This window comes from Lactuca serriola, chromosome 4, assembly GCF_051521515.1.
Source record: "Lactuca serriola cultivar US96UC23 chromosome 4, Lser_US96UC23_V15, whole genome shotgun sequence".
Taxonomy (NCBI): Eukaryota; Viridiplantae; Streptophyta; class Magnoliopsida; order Asterales; family Asteraceae; genus Lactuca; species Lactuca serriola.
The window spans coordinates 387,124,593-387,132,873 of NC_136411.1; the positions used below are offsets into that span (position 1 = coordinate 387,124,593).

General features: G+C 33.5%; 1 long non-coding RNA gene across 12 annotated transcripts in view; it reads right to left on the minus strand.

Annotated features, from left to right (window-relative positions):
- LOC145097805 (uncharacterized) overlaps positions 1–7,064 on the minus strand; it is a 44,868-nt gene extending 37,804 nt beyond the window's left edge. For 2 of the 12 annotated variants that reach the window (XR_013704502.1, XR_013704501.1), the window contains exons 1-6: positions 6,354–7,064; positions 6,033–6,167; positions 5,782–5,882; positions 4,644–4,770; positions 4,492–4,540; positions 4,320–4,379 (exon numbers count right to left, since the gene is read on the minus strand). This is a non-coding gene — a long non-coding RNA (uncharacterized LOC145097805). The other 10 variants (XR_013704496.1, XR_013704495.1, XR_013704497.1 and 7 more) reach the window with 8 other exon arrangements.
- Between the last annotated feature and the right edge of the window lie 1,217 nt (positions 7,065–8,281).

The window sequence follows — 8,281 nt, forward strand, 5'->3', positions numbered from 1 at the left end:
GAAGACCATGATTGAGAAAAGGACTAGAAAACATGTCAAGACTTTGAGGACTAACAATGGGTTGGAGTTCCGCAATGCTCCATTTGATAATTTCTGCAATGTAGAAGGTATAGAGAGGCACCACATTATACAACATACACCACAATGAAATGGAGTGGCAGAATGGATGAACCAAATCCTCATGCAGCGTGCAAGGTGCATGCGAATATTTGCTAACTTATCTAACAATTCTGGGTGGAAGCAGTTAACACTACTTACTATTTGGTGAACAAATCTCCCTCAACTGTAATAGACTTGAAAACTCCTCAAGAGGTATGGTCCGGGAAACCCTATGACTATTTTGGTTTACATATATTTGGATGCCCCGCATATGCTCATGTGAATGATGGTAAACTTGAGCCAAGGGCAATCAAGTGCATATTTCTAGGATATGCGACAGGAGTAAAAGGTTATCGACTATGGTGTACAGAAGAAGGAAAAACTCCTAAATTTATCATGAGCAGAGATGTAACCTTTGATGAATCTTCCATGGGTAACCAGGGAGAAGATCATACAAGTCAAGCAGGGAACAAAGACAGGGTGCTACCCAGAAGGTGGAGTTTACAACTCAAACTCCAGATAGAGTTGTGATAAGTGACAAAGAGCAAGGTGTCAGTAAATAGTCTGGACAATATGAAACCCTAGAGCAACCCATGGGATCTTTGTCCAGTGGTGTTGATGATGGGAAGGATGATATGTTTGAATCTATAGCAAAGAGAAGTTCAAAGAGGGTCATTCAACAACCCGATAGATATGTGGGATGTGTGAATACAGGTGAACTTGACTCCATTGCTTTTTCTTTAGCAACTGGAGAGGACATTGACACTGAACATCCTCGATCGTATAAAGACGTTGTGGCAAGTAAAGAAGGAAATGACTGGTTGATGGCCATGAATGAAGAAATGCAAACTTTAGAAAAGAATGAAACATGGGATCTTGTTCCATTACCAAAGGGAGAAAAGCCAATGGGATGAAAATTGATCTTTAAAAAGAAGGAAGGGATACCAGGAGTTGAACCGGCTATATTTAAGGCAATGGTTGCGAAAGTGTTTTCTCAGAAAGACGGAATTGATTATCACGGGGTGTTCACCGGTTGTGAAGCACAAGACAATTCGGGTTCTTTTAGCCATGGTGAGTGCATTTGATCTGGTGCTTGAAAAACTTGATGTGAAAACTTCATTTCTTCATGGGAACTTAGAAGAGAATATTTATATGTCCTAGCCAAAATGGTTCCTTGATTCTAAGAAGGATCATGTATGTTTTTTGAAGAAATATCTATATGGTTTAAAGCAGTCTCCAAAACAATGCTACAAGAGATTTGATTCATTAATGATGTCACATGGCTACACTCGGAACCAGTTCGACAATTATGTTTACTGTAAGGAATTGTCACCAGATACCTACATATATCTGTTGTTATATGTTGATGATGTGCTCATCGCAGCCAAGGAAATTGATGGAATAAATGACTTGAAGGCAACCCTGAAGAATGAGTTTGAGATGAAGGATTTGGGAGCAGAAAAGAAGATATTGGGGATGGAGATTCAAATGGACAGAAGACCAGGGTGGTTATGTGTTTCTCAACAAAAGTACATTGAGAAGTTCTGCAGTTTTTCAACTGTGATAAGTCCAAACCAGTTGGAACTCCTTTGGTTGCTGACTTTAAACTTGGTCTGGACATTATAGCCACTACTAATGAAGAAAGGAAGTACATGATCAGAGTTCCATACTCAAGTGTTGTTGGAAGTCTTATGTATGCAAGGGTCTGTACCAAACCTAATTTGGCTCATTCAGTTAGTGTGGTAAGTAGATTTATGAGTAATTTAGGGAAGGCTCATTAGGAAGCTGTAAAGTGGATACTGCGATACTTGAAGGGAGCGACGGGCGTTTTCTTGGTATATGGAGCCAATAAGAAAACTAAATTGGTTGGATATGTTGATTCTGATTGTGGTGGTGATTTGTTAAAGCGCAGGTCACGGACGTGCTACATATTTACTTTGCTCGGATGTGCTATTATTTGGAAGTCAATGTTACAAGCTACCGTTGCTTTGTCTACAACTGAATCCAAGTACATGTCCATGATGGAAGGAATAAAGGATGAGATATGGTTGCATAGGCTTAATCAGAGTTTTGGTATGAAGGCGGAGAATCCTGTCTTCTATTATGAAAGTCATAGTGCTTTGAGTCTTGCTAAGAGCCTAGTGTATCATGAGAAGACAAAACACATTGATGTCAAGCTGAATTTCATTCAGAATATTTTGGAAGAAGAAAAGTTTTCAATACTAAATATTGACATCAAGGTGAACCCAACATACATGTTAACAAACTTGTTGCTAATGTAGAAGTTCGAGCTTTTCTTGGACTTATTTGATGTTCGCAGGAGGTAGGTCCCTTCGGGGATGAATGACAGGATAGGAGAGGAAGTTCTTTTTCAAGGTGGATTTCAGAGGATGCTCAATTCAAGGTGGAGATTTTTAAATGTGACTTGAGCATTTGGATCATGCTCATGGAGCATTTGGAGCACTTGGGTTTCATGGAGCATGTGACAAAGGAACGAATCAAGTGATGAAGGAACATATCTTCTAAGAAAGGAATGGATCATTAGACAAAGGAACGGATCAAGTGACAAAGGAACGGGTCTTCCAAAAGGTGGTTTGGAGCAACTTACAGTGTCTTGGAGCAACTTGCAGTGGCTTGGAGCAACTTGGAGTGGTTTGAAGCAACTTGGAGCACTTAGAGAAACTTGGAGAAACATGTTGCGCCATGAAGATGGATGTTGCGCCAAGCATAGAGGATGTTGCGCCATGGGTCATTTTTTGCACCATTCATGAAGTTGTTGAGCCACGAGGAAAGGAGTTGTGCCAAAGGAATGGATGTTGCATCATGAGGGAGTGAAGTTGCGCCAAGAGGTTGATGTTGCGCCATCAAGGAGTAAAGTTGCGCCAAGGAGGAAAATTTGTGCCATCCTCATGAGATGTTGCACCATGGAGGAGATGTTGTACCATCATCGACCATCTTGGTACATGATGCACCATCTCTATTCCTTTGTTGTGTCATGTGGATCCATGTTTGCCTAGAAGATGATCATGCTCAAGAAATACACCATGTTGTGCCACGATGATGAATGTTGGGTCATTAGTGTTCATGATGTGGCACCTGTGTATCATGATGGTCCACTATGGTCAAGGTGGTCTATCATGTGCATTGTTGTTACTCATGGGTTGTATGACATGGAAGAATGCTCTGATGTTGCATGATAGATTGTGATTAGTTGACACCTATCATGGGCCTATGGGTTAATGGGCTTGGCCCAGTAAGGTTTTAGGTCTGATCCCTCAAGTATAAATAGGGATGCATGCAAAGTCATTTTGTTTCTTGAATTCTTGAGCATGGACTTAGGTCACTTTGACCGAACCACGTAAATACTTTGTCTTGTGTGTTTATATTTTTGCTAGTTATCCGCTTTACTTCATAACATGATTATTTGAGTGAGTATTGGTAACAATAATATATATATATATATATATATATATATATATATATATATATATATATATATATATATAACCACATTGATGTAATAAAAATTTATTAACTGAATTGAAATTCTATTTAAATATTCTAACTTTTCAAATTCCAATAAAAAGAAACCACTACAACCAAAAAAAGTTTTTTCATTGATGACACTTAATTTATACTTATGAGACTTAATTAAAAAGATTAAAATATTAAAATTATGTTTAGTAAATTAGATTAATAATATAATCATCTAATTTTTATACTAAATATTATACCAAAAATCTTAAAACCAACTAGAAAGGTATCCCTTGCTTCGCAAGGGACAGAATGTATTTGTCAAGTACTTGTGATGTGCAAATAAAAAAACATTTTATTATCAGTTAGCCATTATTATGTTTTATGTAGTGGATACAACTCGGTACAATTGTTTCTCATCCCATTTGTTGGGGACAAGCCTTTAAACATGTGGATGTTTTTTCAAGAAACCAGTAAGAGAAACCAACTACACAAGGTATAAAAGAGGCAAAAAATAGTTAACAGTTCAAAGAAGAGTTTGTTGGTTTTGCAGCAAATTTTTATGCTGTTAAAAACATCAAAAGGAAAAAATAAAATTCACTGGAGATTAGAGAGACTACCCTGACTTCATCAATTCCAAATTGAAATAGGACAATATCATGACCTTTTAACAAAAAAAAAAGTTGCATGATATTGAATCGAGAAGCATACTAATGCAATCAGAAAACAAAAAAGAAAATACTTACTTTCAATTCAAACTCTGCAATTGAGGTTGTATCAGAATTTTGTATTAATAGAGATTTTGCCTGTAAACATTTTATAAAACATAAATGGTGCCATCTTATGTAGAAACTAATTACAACTAAAAAAATGAATGCCCTAATTTTAAGAGGGACCATTTTTGGGTGTAAGGCTTACAGAGAGAGAATTGTGAAATGTGAGGTACTTATATTGAAAAATAACAATTCTGTTTAGAGTGAGAAATAACAAATAAAAGAATTATTTAAAAATGGTTACAAAAATAAGTTCAATAAATCTAGGGAAAAAAGTAGATATTTTGATATACTCACTTAGACATGTGTTATGTTGTTTAAAGTGGAGGAAATTGCTGTACACCTACACTCGTAACTTCCCATGCATTCTTCCATTTGTAGTTGGGATATTGAGATGCTCTTTTCTCTTTGTATTGATCAATATCTGAAACAGTGTCAATCAAATACTTTAGCTGATTACAAGAAAATATCATGATTACAGTAACCCATATCACAAAAACTGCTATCAAGACTTAAAAACGTATAAAATGCTAAAAATTTGGAGATCTGGAATCCTTATGGATAAATTTCTAATTTGATATGTATTATATTTAATATTGGGTGGAATATCTTTATGTATCAATGCCTGAACACTAAGAAGTTAAGAACAGAATTACAATCAATGCTTGGTTTTTTAAAACCGATGTGATTAGACCCAAAAAAAATGCCACTAACCAAAAATGGAGCCATTTAAAACAAATATTAGATCAAAAAATCCAACATCCGTTCATATTTATGCTGAAATATTAATCTGTGGGATGGTGATTACTCGCAAATAAGTCAATGATGGTGGCAACATTGTACTTCTAATCTAGTGAATAGAATTTGGAATAATGAATAGAACCGGTGTTGAAATACAAAGAGCAGTCAGTTGTATTTTTCTAGAGCACAACCTGCAATACAAACATTTGGACATATGTTGATTTAACATTTCAAAACCTATAAAACAGACTGAATAGTAGAGAATTTTCATAAAAGTTTAAAAATACTACAATAAAGCTTGAAGTTAGAATCGAAATGGGAAGATGAGATGCAATATATGAACTACATTAGAAATATGATCCGAATAATCAATATTCATCCTTAAACCCCAACTTTTGCTTCCGCAAGAAAGTCATGCATATGACTCTAATTCAAACACAATCAATTTTTTTTGATGAATTTACTCTTTGAATCTGCTGCAGAGGGATATTAAATAGAGTTTAAAGGAGATTGACTTGATTAAAGAAATCAATAGCTATAGAGTTATAAACACAATTACATAAAAAAAATTAAAAAGTTAATGTTCGAAATTGAAAATCGCCATGAATTAAAGAGACATAGTCACACAAACATTAAACTAAACTCAGATCATTTACTAAACTCGAAAGGAGACAATTAAGTTAATGGACATAACCTGAATCTCAAATTCTGTGACAACATTTTTACTTTTAAACTCAGTCAAAACATCTTTCTTAAAAGCTTTGCCCTTTCAACATCAGCAATAAGTGCCTTTAACTATAAACAAAAATAATATTGAACATTAATAAAAACCATCACATTCCAAACCAAAAAAGAATAAAACAAAGAATATATATATATATATATATATATATATATATATATATATATATATATATATATATATATATATATATATATACACACCTGATCATTGTCAATTGGTGCCGATGCATATTCTTTCTATCAAGTTGGATTGTTGTTTGTATTGGCGCTATTGGCAAGATAAAATCTTAGAAACTTCTCCAATTGCTCCTTGTCTTTACCTAACTTATTTTCCTGCTGAAAATCATAATTTAGAATTTTACATTAGATTTCACCTGCGACACCAACTACAACCCAAAGTTGGGGGATCCTCTAGTTCTGTGTATACTTAAGATGAACCCCGAAAAAATATATTGATTAAACTAAAATAAAGAAACCATTTTGCAGTAGGTGGAGGAAAATCGAGAGGAACCCGATACCTACCTCATTCACAGTCGATTAGATGACAAAGGCGGTGATTTTTTTTCTTCATATCAGGACGTTATACCTTCAAATACAATTGTATTCCTATTTTAACCTGAAAGAATGAAATTAGGGTACTACCAAAGAAACTTTCATATTAATAGAAGAAACAACAAATCAAATTAAAAAAAAATAGTAAATCATTAGGATTCGGAGGAATAATCGAGATTTGAGCGTAAATAATATGTAAAATATTTCCTATATGGGGTTCCGATGAGTACTCTCGTAGCATCGATGGTGTAGGGTTTTTTGAAATTCCGACAAAGCAGATAATTTCGATTGTTCTTCGTCTTCTTCGTCGTGAAGGTTTTGAATGTTCAAAATTCCCTATGGGTGCCGACAACGAAGGATGTGGTAGACCGAGAGGGATATGGTGGGGTTGAATCGAAGGACAAATGATGGTTTGGAGTGGTAAGAGGAACCAAAAACTGGTGGCTATCGGTGACAGATCGTCGGTGTGGGGACCGACAATCGAGGAGTAGGCTGATTTTCTTAAAGAAGCGAAGAGAGGTGAAGCTTTGCAGAAGGGAGATGGTTCAAAAGTGGATGGATAGATAGAACAATCGGAAAGATATCGGGTGAGAGAGTCGGTGGGGGAAGTTCGAAGATGAAACCGTGGAAGGATCGAGAAGAAGTGAAAAACTTTAACCCCTATAGTAACCATGAACAATAGTGACAACTACAGCAAAATGTAGGAACCTAGAATGATAGAAAGTTGGAGTACCCAAATAGACAAAAAAAAAACGTCCATTTTCACTGTTCCTAACTTTCATTTCTTTTATATATATATATATATATATATATATATATATATATATATATATATATATATTATTAAAAACTAAATTATGTATATCTATTGTTTTGTATTCTATACCACTAATGAAATTTATTTGTATTATGTCAAAATAACAAAATCATCCAAAAACAAAGTTATATTTTTTTACTTATACAAGAATACAATTCAAATGATGATAACTAATTTTCATAAAAGTGTTTGAAAACAGATTCGATTAATTTGCTTCAGAATAATAACTGTTCTTTGTATTGTATTTAATTATATTATCTTTTAGGAAAAAATTGAATCAAATCATATAAGCGATTTTTCCTTCAACAAAAATTCATCGATGCAATGCATGACACAATTTACATACAAATGAATAAATAAATCAGAAGAAATTAATTTCAAAAGGGTTTAAAATATTTTCTAAGACCCTTGTAAATCCACAATATTAAAAAATTCTTAAATATGTGGAAAATTTTGTAGCCATAATTATTAAAAATGATAAGAATGCTTTAGGAGTATTTTAATAAGCACATTTTGGATTAATTTACGCCAACCAATAATGTAGTCAACGTATTGTTTTTTTTTATCACAACACAATTCTTGATCATCAATGTGAAGAATAACCATAAAAAATTAGTTCTTTTTAATCTCAAAATTTATTGTTCTTTTTATCTTTTAAAAAAACACTTCAAACATATAAAATTTATAATTTTTTCCCTGTTATGTTATGTCTTGTATTTATTTCATCAATACGAGCATAACCTATTAAAAGTCAATACATTTATAATCATAACACTTCAAGAACATGAAAATGTACAACACTTTTCTTTTATCTTTAAATATACAATCTTCATCTAAATTGACAACACAATTTCAACACATAAAACTTCAAAATTGAAAACACTTTTCTTTTGCCTATAATGTACGACCTTGAAATAATTTTTCATTATCTATAAATACTAAAACTGTTGGATTAGCTCATATAGACAATAAACATCAATTGAAATTTAAACAAAATAGAAGGAAAATAGACGTGGAAAGAAAATAATATATTTATTTCAAACTTCTCCATTTATCGTATGTAATAAAGATAACGAAAATG